This window comes from Pan paniscus, chromosome 8, assembly GCF_029289425.2.
Source record: "Pan paniscus chromosome 8, NHGRI_mPanPan1-v2.0_pri, whole genome shotgun sequence".
NCBI classification, from domain to species: Eukaryota; Metazoa; Chordata; class Mammalia; order Primates; family Hominidae; genus Pan; species Pan paniscus.
In genome coordinates this window covers 78,715,315-78,738,931 of record NC_073257.2, presented here as the reverse complement: position 1 = coordinate 78,738,931, position 23,617 = coordinate 78,715,315, and the positions used below count along the sequence as shown (strand labels likewise).

At 36.6% G+C, this 23,617-nt stretch overlaps 1 protein-coding gene across 5 annotated transcripts in view; it reads left to right on the top strand.

Annotated features, from left to right (window-relative positions):
• Nucleotides 1-23,617, top strand: part of CTNNA3 (catenin alpha 3) — a 1,760,513-nt gene that overhangs the window by 1,088,563 nt on the left and 648,333 nt on the right. The window lies entirely within an intron of this gene.

Sequence of the window (23,617 nt, the reverse complement as noted above, 5' to 3'; positions counted from 1 at the left end):
CTTAAAAGGGGTGAGGGGGTAAAGAATGAAAAACTACCTATTGAGTACAATATGCACTATTCAGATAATGGGTGCACTAATATCCTAGACTTCACCATTATACAATTCATCCATGTAACTGAGAACCACTTTTACCCCTAAAGATTACCCTCACCAGGCGGTAATGAGGCAACCCTCTTCTTCCTCTGCCAAAGCAGTTTCAGAAAAAGCCAACTAAAGCAGAAATGTGATCCAGAATTTTAAATATGATCCATATCTTTTAACATAATAACCAAAATGTCTCCATTTCATTCAAACATCACTTGTCATATCAAGAACCAGGAAGATCTCAAACTGAATAAAAAAATACATTTAATAGATGACAGAGATGTTAGAATTATCTTACAAAGATTTCAAAGTAGCCATCATAAAAATGAATGAACAATCATAAACATCCTTGAACAAATGAAAAAATATCACCTATTTCAAAATTGGTTGAAGAGAAGATTTGGAATGTTCCCAACAAAAAGAAATGATAAATGTTTGAGATAATCGATATTCAAATTACCTAGATTTTATTATACATTGTATGCTCATATCAAGATAGCACATGTACCCCATTAATATGTACAATTATGTAGCCATAAAAATTAAAAATAAAAATAAGCAAAGGGGAAGAATGTCGCCAAACAATAATAAAAAAATAGAATGTTACAGCAAAGAAATCAAAGAAGAATGAAATAGAAATGTTAGAACTAAAAATATTAACCAATAAAATAATAATTTAAAAAGTCAACATATGGGCTCAATAGCTGAACAGAGGAGACAGAGAAAAGAACCAGTCCATTGAAAAATAATACAAATAGAAATTACACAATGTAAACAACAGGGATAAAATAGACTTTAAAGAAAACAAAAACAAAACACAACCTCAGAAATGTATGAGACTATAATGCAACCCCAAACATGATAAGCCCAAAGGAATCCACATGAAATCACACCATAGACAAACTTCTGAAAATTAAAAACAAATGTTTAAAGCAGTCAGAAATAAATATCACATTCTCTATGGAAAAAAGAACGTTCAGATGACACTGGATCTCTCATCAGAAACCAGGGAAGCCAGCAAAAATTACAATAGTTTTGAAGTGCTGAAAGAAAAAATTTTCTCAACTCAGGATCCTATATCCGGTAACAAATACTCTTCAGAAATAAAGGAGAAATCAAGAAATTCTCGGAGATGAAGGAAAAATAAAATAATTTGACACCAGCAGACCTACATTAAAAGAATGGCTATCTTGGTTGAAGTATCAACAATGCAAAAACTTGTATTATTTACTCTGTGGCCTGAAATATTATTGAAGGCTTTGCTATGGATAAAAACAAAACCAAGTGATAAAAACAATACCTCTAAGTCTGTAATATTCTGCCAAAGTAAAGATCATACTTTAGAGTTATAGTGGTAGGAGCTGAAATCTCCACTTTGATGGTCTCTTTCAAATTGGATAGATCATGGTATTTTAAAAGTCACACGTCAGTTTGCATTTATAATCCATTCATAATCTGATGGCATGTACTGCCCAAGAAAATACTACTGATTCTTCTGTAATACTTGATGTAAGAACTTCTTTTGTAATTTAACTGAGCTATAACTTGACAAATTAGGTTTGTGACTATTTAGGGAAATAAATTAATAACTAGATTAATAAAAGGAGAAGAACCAAATAAATATAATCAGAAATGAAAAATGTGACTTTACAGGTGATCTCAAAGAAATACAAAAAATCCTCAGAGACTATTATGAACAGCTGTATGCACACAAACTGTAAAAACTAAAAGAAATTGATAGATTCCTGGAAATTCACCCTCCCAAGAACTGGGAAGAAATTAAAATCCTGAACAGACCAATAATCAGTTCTGAAATTGAATCAGTAATAAAAAGCCTACCAACCAAAAATAAAGGCCTAGAGCAGATGGATTCACAGCTGAATTCTACCAGACATACAAAAAACAGCTAGTACTAATCCTACTGAAATTATTCCAAAATTTGAGAAGGGATTCTCTAGCTTATTCTTTGAAGCCAGCATCATTCTGATACCAAAACATGACAGAGACACAACAACAAAAAAAAAAAAAAAAGAAAAATATCAGGCCAATATCCCCAATGAACAGAGATGCAAAATTTTCTCAATGAAATACTAGTAAACTGAATCTAACAGCACATCAAAAAGTTAATTTACGGTGATCAAGTAGGCTTTATTCCTGGGATGCAATGTTGGTTTAACATAGGCAAATCAATACATGTGATTCACCACATAAATAGAATTACCAACAAAAACCACATCATTATCTCAATAGGCAAAGAAATAGCCTTTGATACAGTTGAACATTCCTTCGTGCTGAAAACCCTCAAGAAATTAGGCATCAATAGAACATATCTCTAAATAATAAGAGCTATTTATGACAAACCCATAGCCAACATCATAGCAATTAGGTGAAAGCTGGAAGCATTCCCCTTGAGAAGTGAAATAAGACAAGGATGCCCACACTCACCATTCCTATTCAGTATAGTAATGGAGATCCTAGCCAAAGTAATCAGGTAAGACAAAGAAATAAAAGACATCCAAATAGAGAGGAAGTCTAACTCACTCTTGGCAGACAACATGACTCTGCTTAGAAAACCCCATAGATTCTGCCAGAAGGCTTCTAGAACTGATAAATGACCTTAGTAAAGTTTCAGAGTATAAAATCTATGTGTAAAAATCAGTAGCATTTCTATACACCAATAATGTCCAAGCTCAGGACGAAATTATGAACACAGTGTCACTTACAAAAGCTACAAAAAGAATAAAATACCTAGGAATACAGCTTACTAAGGACGTTAAAGAACCTTGTAAAGAGAATTACAAAACAATGCTGAGAGAAATCAGAGACAATGCAAACACATGGAAAAATATTCTTCCTATTCCATGGATAGGAAGAATCAGAATTGTTAAAATGACCATACTGCCAAAAGCAACTTACATATTAGATGCTATTCCTATCAAAGTACCAATACATTTTTCACAGAATTAGAAAAAGTTATTCTAAAATTCATATGGAATCAAAAAGGAAACTGAATCCCCAAAGCAAGCCTAAGCAAAAAGAACAAAGCCAGAGGCATTACACTCCCTGACTTAAAACTATACTACAAGGCTGCAGTAACCAAAAGAGCATGATTCAGGTACAAAAACAGGCAGACTGATAGAACAGGTTAGAGAACCCTGAAATAAAGCCGCAAACCTACAACCTCCTGTCCTTTAGCAGAGTTGACGATAACAAGCAATGGGGAAGGGACCCTCTAGTCAATAAATGGTGCTGGGATCACTGGCTAGCCATATGCAAAAGATTGAAACTGAACCCCTTCCTTTCACCATATACCCAAATTAACTCAAGATGGATTAAAAACTTAAAAGTAAGAACTAAAACCATAAAAACCCTAGAAGAAAACTTAGGAAATACCATTCTGGACATGGGCCTTTGCAAAGAATTTATGACTAAGTTCCCAAAAGCAATTGCAACAAAAACAAAAATTGACAAGAAGGACCTAATTAACTTAAAGAGCTTTTGCACAATAAAAGAAACTATCAATAGAATAAACAGACAACCTTCCGAATGGGAGAAAATATTAGCAAACTGTGCATCTGACAAAGGTCTATTATCCAGAATCTGTAAGGAACTTAAATCAGTAAGCAAAAATGTATTAATTGCATTTAAAAGTGGGCAAAGGACAAGAAGCGACACTTCTCAAAAAAAGACATACATGTGGCCAACAAATACATGAAAAAATGTTCATTATGACTAATCACTAGGGAAATTAAATTTCAAACTATGAGATACTATCTCACATCAGTCAGAATAGCTATTATTAAAAAGTTAAGAAACAACAGATGCTGTTTAACCTGCAGAGAAAAGGGAACGCTTATACACTGCTGGTAGGAATATAAGTTAGTTCAGCCACTGTGGAAAGCAGTGTGGAGATTTCTCAAAGAACTTGAAACAGAGCTATCATTTGACCCAACAATTCCGCTATTGGATATACACCCAAAGGAAAATAAATCATTCTACCAAAAAGATGCATGCACTCATATATTCATCACAATGCTATTCTCAATAGCAAAGACATGGCATCAACCAAGATGTCCATTGACAGTGGACCAGATAAAGAAATTGTGGTACATATAGACCACGGAATACTGCACAGCCATAAAAAAGAATGAAATCATGTTCTTTGCAGCAACATGAAATGTAGCTGGAGATCATTATCCTAAGCAAACTAGTGCAGGAACAGACAACCAAATTCCACATGTTTCGCTTATAATTGGAAGCTCAACATTGAATATAAATGGACACAAAGATAGGAACAAAGACTCTGGAGACTGCTTCATTGGGGAGGGTGGTGGGGGGGCATGGATTGGAAGGCTACCTGTTATGTACTATGCTCACTACCTTGGTGATGGGCTCATTCATACATCAAGCCTTAGTGACACGCAATTTGCCCATGTAACAAGCCTGTATGTGTAACCACTAAACCTAGAATAAAGTAGAAACCAATAGTAATAATAATTAAAAAACCAGCTGGGATGTTTATAAAATTCAGGTTCCTGGGCACCACCCCAGACTTAATTGAATCAGAATCTTAGGTGAGATGACACTAAAACTGTATTCTTAGCAAGCTCCCCAGTGATTATTATCCATGCTGAAGATTGAGATTCACATCATTGGATTGTACAAGATATCTTTATTAATGCCACCATCTGTGGGCGAAGTGGGAGTGACTTCTCTCATCAATGGACACACTGCTTTGTGCTCGGTTTCCTCCCATACCTCTCTGTCTTTTCTAATGGAATTCCTTTGCATGCAGCAGCCTAGCACCTCTTACTAGACCATGTGTCCAGCTGAACTTTACTTAACAGCCAACCACACAGTTATTTTCACAACAATATTTTCAGGCTGTGTATTAAGCCTATTTCACAGCTGTGATCACAGGTATTAAAGAACAGATATATTGATTTGCGGGGCACCCATTTTTCATTGTATTTGATGTCCTTGTCCATAAGGCGGAATGGCAAGAGGCTTAGAAATCTAACCATGTACCGGTTATGTTGTATTTGCTTTGAGCCTATATCCTCATTGAAAACAGCTGCTGAACTCAGAGTTATTATGAAGACTCCTGGAGAGAAAGCAGAATGGAATAAATGGGAAGAGCACAGGCTTTGGAGTTTAGAGAGAGCTGGTGAGAATGCCATCTCTGTCTCCCACCAGCTGTAGGATATGGGGCAAGTTATTTTACCTCTCTAAGCTTCATCTTCAAAATGAGACTAATAATAGTCCCTTGACCAGCATTGTCAAGATTAATTGAAATGATCCAGATACATGGTGAGTGCTCAAAAAATTGCAATTATCATTTTCAGTTTGGGGAAAGAACTAGGCACAGTGCCAGGGATGCAAGGCATTTTTTCCTCTTATAATTTAAATCTTCTGAGCAGACTTATCAGCTGTGCAGCTGCAAAGTGAATTTTAAAGGTACACAGACATGGGAGCAATTCCTGCCCTAGTATTTCTTACCTCTGTGACTTTGGCACAAGTTGTTTAAATTTTTGAGCCTCATTTTTTGTTTGTTAAATAAAGGAAATAGTAGTTATATTTACCTCACAGAACTAGCATAAGACTCTAAAGTAGTATAGCTCACCTTTTTCTCTCCCCTCCTCCCATGCCTCTCTTCCCAAGAAAAGAGATACTGGCTAGGACGGTGCATGGGTTTACAGTCAAATTCTGGTTAATGAAGTTGCTATTCAATTTGTCATTAAATCATGATTGCATTTTTTCAAATAATATAGCTAGAAGACTCCAGTCCTCTCAACTTAGATCAAGATGTGTTATTTGTTATGTAACCAGTTTACCATTTTTTCTAGGTTCTTGAATAGACAATCACACCCATAGTTAAGTGGCTTCTTGGGACATCCAACCCATACAAGATGGCCAACATTGAAAGAATGGATGCAGTTAATATAGACTCCAGCTGAATCTGGAATGTAGACTAAGAATCCTCTTTTGAGCATAGGCTATGGCATGAGCATCCTTGCGCCCATACGGTGCATGTCTGTCTTTAGAGAGGAAAACTGTAGTAAAAAACTGTTACACTTACAGGAAGCTCAAAGTAATTATGGAAAATTATGTTTCCTAAGTGTTTTGTACTTTAATACTCAGATTACAGCTTGTTTGAGGTAGCAACATTTAAAGAGGGGGAAAAAAAACAACCTTTGTTTAGATCCCTTTTCAATATGTTTTCTTTTCAAATGAATCAGGAAATATTTTTGAATAACAGATATGTGATTTACAACTCAACCAAAAAGAAATTATTCACATGTAAAGAACGTTATTTCCTAGTTTTTTCTTATTCTAATTTCTTTTTAAATTATCTTATTTTTGCTTTTTTCATTGGTACTTTTGATTCCATTTCTCCCTAATATTTCAGTGAGCTATTATTTCTTTACAAAAACATGGTAGAACCTTTGCTCACCTTTCACATCTTCCTGGATTTTTCGGTGATAATTGAACAAAACATGGTAGTAATTATTACATTATTGCTTTCTTCTTGCCTGTGCCATTTATTGTCATTGTTTTTCCTTTTTTCTTCATTTCTTCCCTGCCTCCACTGCACCCTGGATTATCAGATTATCACCCTACTATGATGGCATTTCTGAGTTAAATTACCCTTAGTAAGACAGCAAATGGGTAGAAATTAAAATGAATATATTAATACTAATTTCATCTATGTCAACTATCTGCACAGTCTTGTAAGCAGACATGACAGCCTTTTGAGTAAATTATTGCTGTTTGAAAAGGATCACAGATAATCTTGGTAACCTCAACACACTTTCAAATTCCTGAAATGGCATTTATTTCAATTGTGTTTTAGGTGTACATTAAACATTTTTACTATTTATCTGTAAAGTACATCAGTAGTACAGCTTTTCAAAGGATGATGATATTCTCTGCATATTGCTGATAGTGATCCAATGCCCAAAGGCATGCTAAAAAAAGTAACATGAATTAGAAAATAATAGTGTTGTCCATTGCTAAAAAATTGTTTTGGTTATATAGAAGAATATAATTAATGCCTAATTCATTATAAGTAAGAAATATTCTAAGATACTAAATGACTAACCAGTTTTCTTTTAATTGAAAGCAGGGGGTATTAAATAGAAAGGGCATTTTTATTTCTGCTCATATTCATCTTGCTGAAAATTGTGGATTCTGGGAAGGCAAAAATGAATAGGCAATTCAATAGAATAAGCCATAAAGAAGAATTTCTCATATGTATTTGTTATATAATGATTTTGTTGAACTTCAGTAAAATTTTGTGAAGCACTTTGTGTGAAACACTTAGAATTTTTCCTATAATCCTGGAGTGTTACAGTTATTAATTTTAAACAGAAAATGCTATCTCTTTTCTCATTAATGGGAGGAGACAGCTGTGTTACCTGAAGCTATGGGCTGCGAGCAACGCTGGTAGTCAATCACATCATTCATAATATGTTGGGATTGTGCTTCTGGCATTTGCTTATTCAGAAATAATGCATATCATTAGAATTTTTCACTGTGATTGCATTTTTAGTTGATATATTCGGCTAGGCCTAACACTGAAATACAGTTGTCCAGAACATCAGTGGTTCTCCAAATTTTGAGAAAAATATATCACACTTTAGTGAACTAGGAGGTTTATATTTCATGTGAACCTGAGCCACAGAAAATAATTCTGTTTTCTTTAAACAATGTCAAGATATAAGCCATTTCCCCTAGATGCACTGTTTCCATTACTCTACCTAGGGATGTAGTATTAGTCCTGTGCACAGACACTTGTAATCAGAGCCCCAGCATTCCATTTGTCATTAGGGGAAGCACAAGGAAAACTGTACAATTTGGACTCTGAACATCTGATAACCAGATGGCAGGTTAGCCTCAATGTAGTGCAAATATTGTCTGTTTGCAAGACTGATATTTGCACACACGTCTTTGGCAGATGATGGTAAAGCATTGCACAGAAGAAGCATGTGTCCTGAGTCACACAGCACACAGAAGGAAACATCTTCCTCAAGTCTATTTTCTCTCCTCTCTTTGCAAAGACTGATGGATTCTTTTAAATACAAAGATATTTTGAGAAAGGTTTTGAAAGTTAAATGTGGAGATAAGTGGCCTCCAATCTGTGAAGTTTTCTTTATCTTTTTTCCTCCCCAGTTAAAATTCAAACTTAGAATTTCTCACTCATCTAGGTTATTTTGGTTTATTTCATGTTTTTTTTTTTTTTTTTTTTGAGTCCTGGCCTAAATGCAATTAGCCGCACAGAACGTGATTATCAATCATATTCAAGTCCCTCAGCATAAGGTGTATGCATAGATAGGTAGATGTAGAGATAGACATATAGTTTGTCTAGGTATGTATGCCTGTTTGTGTGTATATGTTTGCTTAGATTCATATTCAGATTTTTTTTTTTTCTTTAAGACAGAGTCTCCTCTGTCAACCAGGCTGGAGTGCAGTGGTGCGATCTTGGCTCACTGTAACGTCCGCCTCCCGGGTTTAAGCGATTCTCCTGCTTCAGCCTCCCTAGTAGATGGGATTACAGGCACGTGCCACCACACTCAGCTATTTTTTGTATTTTTAGTAGAGACGGGGTTTCACCTTGTTGGCTAGGCTGGTCTTGAACTCCTGACCTCAAGTGATCCACCTGCCTCAACCCCTCAAAGTGCTGAGATTACAGGCATAAGCCACCGCTCCTGGCCTCATATCTGGATTTTTTTCATACTCTGCTCATGGGAGACTGTGTAGCACAATGAAAAGATGTCTGTAAGTTTTGGAATCTCTGGAGGCAAATATGTATAGTGGTTAAGAACATGGACTCTAAAATCAAAATTGCCTCATAAATATGCACAACTAGTATGAATACACACTAATTAATTGTTTAATTTCTTTTAAAAAAAAGCCTCAGTGATTCTATACAAATTAATCATCTGCACTGTGCCTCGGCAGCTTCATCTGTGACGTGACGATGACATCGGGTCATTATAGATTTATCTCATTTAACTGCATAACAAGGTTGTTATGGGTCATTACAGACTTATCTCATTGTTAACAAGGTCGCTATGGGGTTAAATGAGATAAATCTATAATGACCCTATTATCTATAAAGTTCTTATGAGAGGGACTCTTGTATGATAAATACTGTATAAATGTTACTTTTCTTTTTGTTCATTAGTCTGCCATATGTATACTACCTTGAACCCAAAAGACTTAGGGTGATAATTTTAAAACACTGAATAAATACGTGTTTTCTTGAACTGGGCTTAGTTATGAGTCAGAGGTCCATAACTGCTCAGCCATGTGCCTTTGAGTAAGCCACTTAACTCTTCTAAGCCAAATTCCTCATCCATGAAATGGGGCAGTAATTGCTGCCCTGTTTTCCTCACAGGATTATTATGTAGACCAAGTGAAACAATTTATATGAAAGTATGGGTTTAGCTTGAAATGCAACACAGATCGTTGTAATGCTATTTTTTAATCTCCAAAAGGGAATGCGATAACCAATTCAGGCTTTCACTTGTTCTGGTCTAGCAGGCATGATAATACACCTACACATATGACTATATTAAAGGTAGAAACTGCTAATGCATCAGAAAGTTCCAGAACAAATGCTTCGATACAACTTAAAATATAATGAAATTGTTTCTCCTTCTAGAAATAATGGAAAGAGAATAAATACACACTAGTCAAGCCTTAGTATATGCTTTGAAGTAATTTTTAAAATTGTTAGTTATCTTGATTACTGTCTTGCTTAAATAATATGTTTCATCTGGAGCCAGATCAAATTAACTGGGAACATGTACCAAAACCTATAAGAATCTCAGCACTTTGACAGATTTTATTTCTTGGTGTATTAGGAGAACTTCAGAACATTTTTCTGAGAGCTCCTTGCTCAAAACTGTTTTCATCTTAGGAAATTAAAAATGTATGCTCACAGACATTTCACTCAAGGCATTTTGTTCAGCTAGTAAATATTGTTTTTTTCTTCTTTCTTTCAGAGGATAAAGGATATGTCTCATCAGTTTATGTGGTTTAAAAAACATTTCCATCAGATAATATAAAATTTTGTCTAGAATTCAAGTGGGATGTCTTTATTTTTTAATTTTTTTTTTTTACTTTTGCTCCATCTGAGACCTGTGTGAAATCAAGTGGTTTTTAAAAGTCAAGTTAGCTGGTTTATTCTGATGTGTTTGGTCTTTAAAAATTCATATTTTGTCGGCTGGGTGCCGTGGCTCACACCTGTAATCCCAGCACTTTGGGAGGCCGAGGTGGGCGGATCACGAGGTCAAGAGATCAAGACCGTCTTGGCCAACATGATGAAACCCCGACTCTACTAAAAATAAAAAAATTTAGCTGAGTGTGGTGGCACGTGCCTGTAATCCCATCTACTGGGAAGGCTGAAGTAGGAGAATCGCTTGAACCCGGGAGGCAGAGGTTGCAGTGAGCTGAGATTGCACCACTGCACTCCAGCCTGGGTGACAGAGCGAGACTCTGTCAAAAAAAAAAAAAAAAACCAAATCATATTTTTGAAAGGTATAAGGAAAACTAGCATCTATTGCCTTTAAGATTTTCTGTGGGATTTAGGTCTCAGGGGTAATGTGGAGAGACACTGAACCCACATAGAGCTAAAACTTCCAACCGAAGTATCCTTAAAAGGGTCCATTGGACTGCTTTGGTAACATCTCTCCTGTCTATACCAGAATGACTTCTCTTACACCTCATTTTGGAAAGGCAAGAGATGAGAGTCATTCTTAATGGCTGCACAGATATGTGTTAGACCAAAGAAAGGTGTGTGGCTCAGAGGTTGCAGACAACTTCCCTATGCTCACTCTCCTTTCATAGTATTGCCCTTCAAAAGAAAGAAAACATTTAACAAATATCTACCTATATTATTTTTATTAGTAATGGCTCTGCCATTTGGATCAACTCTTTGAATACTGTTTTATTACTGAAATGACTTTTACACCACCCACTCCTGATATTGCTGATAATATCTTACTGAGGTACTTTCAGATATCACATCAAGCATGGGTGATTTGTAGCCATAAACAATTGTCAGTGTAGATAATAGCTGACTGTACAAGCTGATATATTTGAGGTCTCAAAGCCATCATGTTTAATATCCAGAAGTGCATTCTCTGGGACCCAACAGGATGCTAATACCTACCATCAAAGTTCATGTTCTGAGAATAATAATGTCTTATTATAATTTTTGAATAAATATGTCCTGCTTATTAATTAAAATTGTTCTGTGCACAAAACATGTTAGTACTGTTTTCTTCCAGCTAATGAGTCATAGTACCGAGATGATTACTTTTGAGATTAATTATTTTTAAATATTGCAAAGTATACCTGTTGCATATTATGCTCCATCTAGAGGATTCTGTTATATTTGAGTAAATTTTAGATAAAGTCCATAAAAGAATACAATACTCTTTTTACATGGGCCATTATCTCTTATTAACCTTGATAATGTTTGTCCCAATGAAAGAAAATAGAGGAGGGTAAGGAAGACTAAATTGCAAAGCAAAAGGCTGGCGCAGCTAAGAAATATTGGCTGAATATTTTCCATTTGTCCCTCCACATCCCCTTTCTCTCCTCCTATGGTCTTAGGAGAACATCGATGGGGCAGACTCCTTTGTTCTCTGGCTTCTGGTTGGGTAAGGCTAATGAGAGGCACTAGGAGGTGATTAGAGGCCAGGAGCAAAATGATGTCTAGCTTTTATTCTCTAGCTTCTTCCTGACAAAGCCACAGTTTATCAGAGGGCATGTTCCTTTCCAAGGCCACAGCCCCTGCAGATCCTTTGCTATAGTCAGAGTACTTTCTGGATTTCAGTTACTTCTCTCTTCCTCCTCCTCATTCCTTTAGGATGTAGAGATAGGATGCAAAGGCTTTCTCTGCTGCCAGCCCTGGCAGACTTCGCTTCCCAGGTTGGTTTCCTTTGTCATTCTGCCCCATGTATGTAAATTGTCCTGTTATCAGTTTCTCTTTGTTTACTATTCCTAGTATTCCATGCGTTTCTGCTAACATCTGATTTGGTACGAGCAGAAGAGTGCAAAGAAGATACCAGAGTTGCAGCCAGCATTGCTGGATTTGAACTTTGGTTCTATTGCTCCCTAGCTTTGTGACAGCAGGCAAACCCCTTACCCTTCTTGGACTGCAGTCTCTTTAACTGTGCAATGGAAGGTGGTGAACCCAATTCTGACCTCTAAAAATGTTATGTTCTGTATGCAGCTCAGGAAGTAGAAGTGGCCACCCCCAAGATATATCCTTTATAAATTATTCAATCATTTCCAGAAGGGGGAGTGAAATAAAGACACCCTAGGGGTATTGGTATCAGAACTTAGTTAATGTCATCCATGAACTTAAGGGATATAACTCATACATTGAAATTGCCTTATTTTCATATTTCTCTAGTGTTTTCTCATTTTGGATATAAATGTTATCAAAGTAGAGATAGAATGCTTGTCAGTTCTGTTGAAGGGACACTGTCTACAATCAGGTTGGACTCTAATTGATTTTCAATGAAGCCCTCTCAGCTACTACTTCAGTTAGGTACCAGTTTGGCTATAATAGATGATTTTTTAAGGTCCTTAATAGATTTCTATTTGAAAAAAATGTCAAGCATCACTTCTTGGCTAATATCTTCTTTATGCTCTCTTTTGTCTGTTCTTCTGTTAGAAGCTACCTACTACCTGCTTTTTCTTGATTGTCTTGTTGCAAGGTGAAGGAAAACTGAGAGAAGCAAATGAAAGTAAAGGCATAGTAATTACTGTAAATGTGAAGTATACATGTTTGAACACAATCTCTATATTTTAGTGTAGTTGTTCCAATGGATGGCTCTGCAACTGTGTCAGTTATAACATTTTCAGGACCCAGAGTAGTCAGAAGAGCAAATGAAGTTTATTGTTGTAACTTGGAGAACTGCTGTGCTGGGGCACTGAGTCTCTGAGCTGGAAAAAATCATCAACCAAGATGGATGGATGCCAGCTCAGAGATGAGGAGGGTAAAGATTGAACATGGTTGAGTGGCAATGACCTGAAAGAGGGATGTGTGAAAACAATATCTTAGTACAATGGCAGGATGATAAATTTGTTTTTAGTGAAGCCCTTCGCTGTTAAGGGAAATGAAATTTTCCTCTCTCTCTCGTTTATTTTTATTTTATTTTTTCCCCGAGACAGAGACTTGCTCTGTCACGCAGGCTAGAGTGCAGAGATGCAATAATGATTCACCGCAGTCTCTACTTCCTGGGCTTAAATGATCCTCCTGCTTCAGCCTCCTGAATAGCTAGGACTACAGGCATATACCACCATGCCCAGCTAATTATCTTATTTTTCACAGAGACAGGGTCTCACTATGTTGCCCAGGCTGGTCTTAAACTCCTGGGCTCAAGCAATTCTCCTGCCTTGACCCCCAAATTGCTGGAATTACATCTGTGATCCACCTCGCCAGGCCAGGGAAATGAAGTCTCGATAGACTATTGGAGCTCTTAGTTTCTGGAGAATGTATAATATACAGAAACATCATCTCTTTCTCCATAGGCTCCCATGCCATCCTCTGTCATTGCACCCTCCACTGATTAGTCTAATCATATGATTCCTCGCCTGTGTCTGTCAACTGCCTGTGAGTTCCCTTTTCATAATATTGAGTGATAGTGATATTGAAGAATGAACTTTAGACTTCAAAAGCCACCTAAACCCCTCCCCACTCCTCCCTCCCTCCCTCCCCCTTCCCCTCCTCCTCCCTCCCTCCCTCCCTTCCTTCCTTCTTTCTCCTTCCCCTCCCATCCCTCTTTCTCCCTACCCCCTCCCCTTCCCTTTGTCCCTTTTCTCCCACTTCCTCTCTCTCCCCCTCCCCCTACCATCCTCTTCTCCCTGCTCCCTGCTTGCTCTTGCCCTCACCCTAGCCCACTCCCTCCCACCTCTCCACCTCTCTTTTTCTCTCCCTCTCTTTGTGTTTTACAAATTCAGAAAAGTAGTAAAGCTGAAATCTGTGATGTTTCTGTAGCTTAAAGTTATTTGCTAATATCCACATTCAGTGACAACTTCTAGCAGTTTATTTCAAATCTCAGCTTGGGAAAGAAATTCACCTTGGTTTCTCTTTTGACATTTTTGCATGATTAGCCAGACTCCTACTCAGGAGTCACAGGAACCTAGTAGCAGGGGTTGCCTCTTGGAGCATGAAGAGGACAAGGAGACAGCGATGGGAAGGAGATTCACATTGTACTGCATATACTTGGTTCTGTTATTATTTTTCTTACCATGTGTCAACTAGTCAAAAACATTTTCATTCAACTCAAAAATAAATACGCCCACTCAATTCATGAAAATTGCTTTTGCGTTTGATTTTGAATTGTTTGAATACTTCAGACGTGATTATTTCAATTATGTAAGCTAAGCTGCATTTCAATCTGGGCACAGACTTATCATCAAAATGTTCCTGTTGAGAAGAACCAGTTTCTCTTCTTTAAATTTCAAGCAGTTTTATATTTATTGTCATGATCTAGGACACTAGTGATAATCATCCCTGATTCCTCTCTTTGCCACTCCCCCATCAGTCACCAAATCCTGGGGATTTGAATATGTGCAACTCGTGTCTTTCTTCATTTCTCCAAGTCCTATCACTGTTCCATTTTGGGACTTCATTATCTCTTGGAGAGAATACTGAAACATTCATTTAATGCCTGCAGGCTCTACTCTTAGTTACCAGTCCTCCACATTGCAGCCAAAGCTAACTTTTAAAAACAGCCCCGATTATGTTTTCCTCCCACTGAAAGTCAGTAAATAAAATTTAGTGTTTCCCACTCTCCACAGAACAATGTCTATGAATCCCTTAGCGTTCTGGTTTCAACCTACTCGTCCTGACCTCGGGATTTCTTTCAACATTTATTTACCTCATTTCCTTTTTTTCTTTTCAGTGGCTGCTAATATGTCAGATACAGTACTAGGTGCTGGGATATAATGAAAAGCAACACCAGATAGATCTCCTTTTCTCCTAATGCTTTCTGCCCATGTGGGAAAGGGAGCAAACAATCAAATAATGAAAATGTTTATTCACAAGGAGAGATCAGTGCAATGAGAGGAAGGAGCTCAGAGCTCGGAAAGCCTATACCTGAGAGACCTGACATATTCTTGGGGCTCTGAAAAACTTTCCTGAGTTTATGTTGCTAAAACAGAGATCTGGAGAATGAATTGCAGCAACCTCAGGCGCGACTCCATGCTAGCTGCAACAGGCAACCTGCCATCCTTCAACCTGCTGTGAGTTTTCCTCACCCTCTGCCTCAGGTTTTCCCTACTTCATTTGATGTTCGGTAAAAGTCTGTTTAATTATATTTCCCCTATCCTTCCCTTTATGGAATATTAATTAAGATCCGTCTCACTTACTTCTAAGTGCAGCTTCCCTGACATTGCTAATGGCCTCTCTTCTTGAGCCCCATGGCCCTCATCTCTCAGTTCCCACATCATTTTATATAAATTAGCTATTACTTGGCATCTATCTCATTGTTACCCACACATTTTACTTATTTCTCTCTCCATCTCTTATGTATCCTTTGTATTCCCAGAACGTAAAATGGTGCTAGAACAGTAAAAACTCAGTGTCTCCATTGGATCAAGTAGTACCTAACAGCAAATTGGTGAAGTGATTGTTTTATAGGTGCTGTCAGTTTTATTGGCTTTAGATAATAAATATTTACAGATTGTGTCTTTCTTTTTTACAGTGTCATTACTCCAAGAAGCTCCTGGTATAAGGAAGTGAAATATTTCAATTATTGTGTTATGACTCAGTAATTTGAAACTTGGAATGCATTTTCCCAAAGGGAAGGAAGGTAGAATGGTATTTTTCGTTCCTGTATATGCATACGAAAGGCAGAGCTGCCCAGTGGAAATAGCCAAAGATACATAGGTTCTAATGCTATTTCTGACTTTTACTGGCTTTATGACTTGAACAAGTGCCTTAACTGAAGAGCAACTCATTTCTTTCACTTGAAAAAATAAAATACAAATAACCCTTCCCCCACTAATTTATTGTAAACGTCGAATAAGTAGCATCCATAAATTGCCTAGCTCAAATAATTCAAGCTCAGTATTATATGTTAGTTCTCTTCCTTGTCCCTTCCTCTCCTTTTATGTCCTTCAAGGAAAAGGCACTTTTGGTAACTTTGTCAGGATATGATAGCATAAGTAGGTTACTGAGAATGAAAGAGTCCCTGCTTTTCAAGTCCCCTCAAAATCAGAAAGAGAAGACCTCAGCATTCACATGTGACTCACTTGTTGACTCACTTAACAAATGATCTAGCACTCCTTATATGCCAACCAGTAGTTAAGCAATGGGGCAATCAAATCCCAATGGCATCATCACTTTCTATTTGCAGAGAGGCTTGGAGAAGCTAGGGGAAGAGAATTGTAATCTGGATGAAGCGGGCCCATGAGGTGAACAGGGAAGAGTAGCCATCTAGACCATAGCCCTGCTGAAACCTGTATGACACTGAAGCCTTTCCTGGTAGTCTGGCCATTGTACATCTGCTCATTATGGGTCCTGGCTAGAGGCAAGGTCTGTAGTATGTCACAAGCACAGCAATAAGGACTTTGCTCATCATTTAACTCTGCTTTTCAGTTCTGGAAATATGAACATAGCACCAAGTAGACAACTTTTGGCGAAGTCTTTTCCTTATTATAAGCGCATAAAACTGTATCAATTATTCCTATAAAGGAGAGTATTGTGAACCCAAAATATCTGCGACAGGTCTCAGTCAATGGAGAAAGTTTGTTTTGCCAAGGTTAAGGAGGTGCCCTTGACACAGCCTCAGGAGGTCCTGACAACATGTGCCCAAGGTGGTGGAGGTACAGTTTGGTTTAATACATTTTCGGGAGACATGAGACGTCAATCAATATATATATAAGATGTACATTGGTTTGGTCTGGAAAAGTGGGATAACTCAAAGTGGGGAGGTGGCTTCCATGTCATAGGTAGATAAGAGACATTCTTTTGAGTTTCTGATTATCCTTTCACTGAATACACAATTTATAGGAATAGTCACTTATGTCTTAGTCTGGCTTTGTGAAACAATAGGGCAAAGGAAGCAATCAGATGTGCATTTGTCTCATTTGAGCAGGGGGATGACTTAGTTCTGTCTGTCCTTTGTCCACAAGGAATTTCCTTGTGGGCAAATTGTGAGAGGGGTATGTAGACCTTTTATCTTTGTAACTATCTTATGTAGGAATAGAATGGGAGGAGGGTTTGCCCAGCATGGTTCCCAGCTTGACTTTTCTCTTTGGTTTAGTGATTTTGGGGGCCCCAAGATTTATTTTTCTTTCTCATATGAAACAACTAGCAAAGAGATTATGTAATTATATCCTTAAAAAATCTTTTTTTCTGTAATGGAACAACTTTTTCTTTTAATCTTTTTAAGTGAATTGCAAAATGACAGCATATTTTCAGCAAAGAAAACCAAATCAGGATTTGGTATGCCTGTATTCATAGAGAAAAAGAAGCCTTTGGTAAAAAGAATTACTTTTAATTCTTCTGTAATTTGCAAAATAAAGGAGAAATGGCTATTTCATTTGATTTGTTTCTCTTTTCGTAAAACAGTGCTCCAATCTGAAACAGCTGTGGTGACTAGTGTATGTATGACTGATGTTTATTAATGATAGAGATTTGAAAGAAAAAAGCAGTGGTTATTCTATACTGCATTATTTAATTATTAACTTTGCAATTACAAAGATATTACAGTCTATAGAACACTAAGGGAAGTTGAGTGCTATGTGGTCACCTGCTGTTCTTTGGCAGTGACAGTTCTACACTGACACATAAAAAGCAATAGGAATTGATGATGTATTCATGAAGCCATCCTCCCTTAAAATGTGTGGGTCAAGCTTATATTACATATTTTCAAGAAAAAATATTTTAATGTTCCTGAAATGCAATAAAAGTGATCATTAATAGGCGTTATGCTATGTTGGAGTTAGGATGAACTATAATTGGTTTTATTGAACAAATAGTGTAAAGATATTTCCAGTGAAATGCTTTAAACTTCTTAGAACAAAATATTTATATACTTAAAAGTATTATTTTATAAAATAATAAATATAGTTATTAGACTATTTTACAATCAATAAACTAAAAGAGATCCTAAAATTACCTTTGATCGGTACATATTAGCATAATCCAATGACAACCACAAAAATAAAACTGAGTATATTCTATGCTCAGACCACTAGGCAAGGCTCTTATCTACCTGACATCACTTAATGTAGTCTTAAATATTGAGTAATCGAGGATAGTAAAATTGCTTGTGCTTTTGGTGGCTTTCTTTTAAAATTTTCCTCAATGATTGTATTATAGGCTCTCAAAGAGTAAAGGATAGAGGAGGACTTAGCATTACTTAAAGGAGATAAACGTGCTGCTGGAAAAGTAAAGCTGGACTTGGGAGTTAGAAATCTCACCTGGGCTATCTGCTTAGGTGTGTGAACATCAGCCAGTTGGCTTAACCTATCTGAGCTCAGTTTCTTCTTTTTGAAATGAGGGTAATAATGTTTACATTTATATGATTAAAATAAGGATTAAAGAGAATGTAAATAAAAGAAATTTGTCAGTTACCTTATATATGAAAACAAAGTCAAGCTGTTAGCTGAAGTTTTCCTTGAACAATGAGATTTCAGTAAAATTGACCTGTTCTAGCACCAGCATTCTGTGAGATGCACAATGTCCTATGTCTTTGCTAATATGTATGCACGTGTGTATAAATTTTTACAAAACTCCAGGCCTTAGGTTTTCATAGTAATTTCTGACTCCTAGTTCTATTCATTGAACTTCTAATCATACTTAGCTGTTACCTCTCACCTGTTATCTTCTCTCTTCTCTGAGCCATCTCATATGTGGTACTCGATCCCTTATCTTTGATCTCCCCCTCACAAACCATCGTCACGATGTATATTGCCAACCTGACTAAAGGTTATTGACGATATAGAGCAATTCAAATCATGTAGGATAATGTGAAATTTAAGATCATGCAAACAACAAAAAAATGGGTGTAAAAATCCCTATTCTCATAAATCCTATGGTCACTCTCATGCTAAAGATTTCTCAAAAGTTTCCATTAGGTAAAGTTTTTAAAGCCCTGCAGCATTTTCCTTTGCTTATTTAGTCTGTTCATCCAGGTCCACAATCTCCTTGCTTCCTGTTTTGAACGTCTCCTCTCATCAGAGTCCTTTAACTTCCTCTCTTGTGATACTGAGTATCATCCAACCCTGGTCTCATCTTTGCAAACTCTAATTCTCCTTTATTCCCCTGGTTAGATCCTTCTTACCCAATCACTTTACATAGAACTTGGTTTTATTGTGTACTAGCCAAGTGATGTTGGGCAAGTTTATTAATGTATCCGATAAAAATGTGAAAAATAGTCCTGCGATATGTCTTTCCTGTGAGCATTAATTAAGACAATATATGTAAGGTACTAAGTATAGTGTCTGGCAGACGGTAAACATTTAATAATAATTGTTAGATGTAACAAATTCACAAATACAGTTTTTCCAGTATGTTTTGCCCATTGTCTTGCCCTCTCAGTACATTTGTGCATTGTATGTCAAAGGAACAAAAAGAATTTTAAAGATGAAGTACATTGATAAATTTCAGGATTCTACTCCTCTTGATTTTAGATAAAAAGATAAAATTCCTGTAAAACTCTGTTTTATAACTTGTTAATGTTTAACTTGTAGTGATGTTACTGGTATTTTCTTTTTCTTGAGTTTAAAGTTTTTATTTTTATTTTTTTAAAGAGTCACCTTGTCTTAGTTTGGGCTGTTATAACAAATTACCTTAGGCTGGCTGGCTTAAACAACAAAAATTTATTTCCCACAGTTCTACAGGCTGGGAAGTTTAAGATCAAGGTGTTGGTAGATCCAATGTCTCAAGAGGGTCCACTTACTAGTTTACAAATGGCTGTGCTCTTGCTAGTTTCTCACATGGCCGAGAACAGAGAGTCAGAGAGAGAGGGAGAGAGAGAGAGAGCAGGCAAGCTCTCTCATTTCTTTTTTTATAGACGCACGAATCCTATTTATGAGGGCTCCAACCTCATGCCCTTTCAAAGGCCCCACCTCCAAATACTATCACATTAGGGATTAGACTTCAACATATGAATTTTGGAGGACACATTCAGTTCATACCACACTCCATTATAGATCAAGACCGAGAATATAATGAAGTTTTTGGAATAATGAATTCATAAACTAATATCCATTTAGCTTTGCAAATAGGCTAGGACATAAAGCTGTAGATTCCAAAATGATAAAAGTACAAAAAAGTCATGATAAAACAATAGCAATGGTGTAGCTGTGAACTCTTGATACCTGTGTTGCAACACCTTCTGCAATAACCATACATTGCAAGATACAGAGACAAATTTTCTTACTCGTTTAGCTTTGGTATCAGTGGAATAATAGCTACTAAAGTATTTATTGTACAACTATTATGAATCAAGTGCTTTGTAGGCAATTCAATTATGACAACAGTGCCATGAGGTAGGTTACTGTTTTACAGATAAGAAAACCAAGACTCAAAAAGTTATAAAATTCGCTCACGTTTCCATCTCCAAATTCAAAAACTGAATAATCTGACTACAAAACCCAAAATCTTCCTGCTGTGTTTTGCTTAGAAGATGGAACATAAGGAGTTTTTATTATGACCAGCTTAATAAAAAGTAGAAATATTAAGGAGTAATTCTCATTGTTGAGTTTAAACTTTTAACAAAGATGAAAAGCATATTATGGCTTTTTTCTCTAACCACCATTTCTGAGAAATCCCTGTGAGTCATGCAATCCCATCCTCTCTCCATTCTTCCCACATGTCTTTATTTCGTGCCTACTGTGTGTTGAGCGCCAGATTAAGCACTAGGACACAATGATGAACAGAAATAGATTATGATGTAGAAGTGGAGACAGACACTTCCCAAATATTATTTCAGTGAAAGTAAAATTTCATAAGAGAAACACTAAAAATGAATTACTATGTAGTATTATAAGAGCTTAAAAGGGGGTGGTGTGGGATGGAGAGATGTTCATTTGGTCAAGAGGGTAGAAGAGGATCACTGAGGAATTGGTGGTTTAAATTGTGCTCTAAAAGATGAGTACATGCTAACCCAGTAAATGAGGAAAGAACATTTCAGGCCCAGAGATGAGCATGTATAAAAGTCTGTCGCGATACCCGAGTGGGGGGGTGCATGGTGGCATAAGAAACTGAAAGAAACTCATTGTTGTACGCCAAATTCTCCATGAAGCAGAATCTCAGCTGCTAATTGGAGTTGGGTGTGGGGGGTGTTCCTGTGTATTGTAGGATGTTTAGCAGCATCCCTGACCTCTGCTTACTAGATGCTAAAGGCAAATACCCAACCCAGAGTTGATACAATTTAAAAAAGCTGCAAACATTGCAAAATGTCCTCTGGAAGGAGGCAATGTTGTGCCTCATTGAGAACAAGTGAGGAAAAAAATGGTGTAGGTTAGGGTGGGAGGGGTGGGAAAAACCAGATTATGCCTGGCCTTGTAGCCATGTCAAGTCCTTTTGTCCTTATTTTTAAGAAAGGGAGCAAGAAGACCAGATTTGTGTTAAAAGTATCAGAGTGACTGCAGAATAGAAACAGAGTGGAGAAGGGTCTGATTGGCTGCAAGGAGAAGAATAGCTAGAAGGAGATGATTTGTATAGGTAATAACTAATATTTGTAGGGAGGTTCTGGTGCAAAGGAAAAATGAAAATACATATGAGAGATATTTGGGTTGGATATAAGAACCTGAAGGAAAAGGAGTTGTCACAGATGAATCCTTAGTTTTGCTCACATAGATAGATGATGATGCCATTTACTGATTTATGGAACAGATGTGAAGAGTGAAGACCATGTTGTTTTTTAGTGACTTTTCTAAAATTAGGGTGAAATATAAAAAGACATTTGGATTTGGATCAGCAGCTCCAAGAGAGACTGATAGAATTATTTAGTGAGATTTGAATAGATACTAATTAAAACTGTGAATGTGAAATTGGATGTTTTCTCTACCCTGAAAGAGGTTTTAGTCATAACCAGTAATTTCCCCCACAGCAGTTTCAACTCCTTTTCAGACTCTTGCTGACAGGTGTACCATAAACATTGATGAATTTGTCATATATTTAAAATATTTATCTATCTTATTCCAATAATGAAATAGACACAAATCAGTACACACAAACATACTTGTGCACACCCACAAGGTGCGAAAAATAATGAAGTAGAAACCATCAATATCAGGGCATTTTGGCCTTTATTTCCATGTAGGAATTTATGCAATATGTGATACCTAGTTATTATAAGACAAAAGTACTACTTAAATTTTTCATCTAGAGTGCTGCAGGCCATCAGTGAATCCCAGAAAAGTGTCAAAGATTTCCAATACCCAATATACCGCTTTAAAGAGTATAAGTTATTTTTTTCCATTTCCCCAAAAGAAAATGATAATATGAACAAAATCTTGGCAAGAGTAGGAAAGAAAGACATTTAAATTAAAACCATTATTCATATAGAAAGTAGAAGTGCTTTAGCTTTTTGTAAAAGATTGGAGTTGGCAACCGGAGAGATGGCTCTTACAAGCATAACTGAAGGCTTCATGTCTGACAGCAGGATCTGGGAGGTCAAGCCCAGAAACCTAGCTGCTTTGTCCAAATGTACCTGCAGCCTTTTCCAAATGATGGCATGTGCTTATCCATATCCCAGTTTTCCCCAGTGCTTATTCTCTCATTTTACACCTTCTATTCACAGTTCTCTGGCATTCCAGTATCACTGACCATGTCATTTTCAAGGGTAAGGAGTATGATTGTCCTTGAAGGTCATAATTATTTTAAATATATATACTGGAAATACCTCCACAGACTCAATTACTAGTGAACTGTTATATCTAATGACTATTTCTACAAGAATTTAATCACCAGAAATAAATGAAACATATAAAACCAACTCAAAATTGGTAACAGGAAAAAAGTGATGTAAAAAATATTTTTAATCAGAATCAGATAATAAGAATATTGTAAGGCTTAGTGTCTTATGAAAAAGAAAGACTAAGAACATTTCATGCATAATCAGGAAAAGGAGGAGCTCAACAATTCTGAAAACCAAGTAAGGAGATAAATATAGGAACTCCAGTTGTGGGAGTATACTTATGTGTGAGCAGCCAGAAATGACGAAGTCCTGTCTGTTACTTCACTTAGACATTGTGATCAATCAGATGGGATATTGAGAGAAACAAAAATCCTACCGTTGCAGAAAATTCCCTTGGAAATGGTAAAATTCACTCATTATTCTGTCTTTGTCATCATTTTAACAAACCCTCACTGAAGCATGCTTAATATATTCACAATGTTTTTGACCAGAGACTGAACATGGTATATACCAATTTTTGTGTTATCATATCAGAGCATGTATGGAATAGTTAATGATGACACCATTATCATCACCTTTGTGAATGATACATGGGAAATTGATAATGGTCATTTATTTATAGGAGT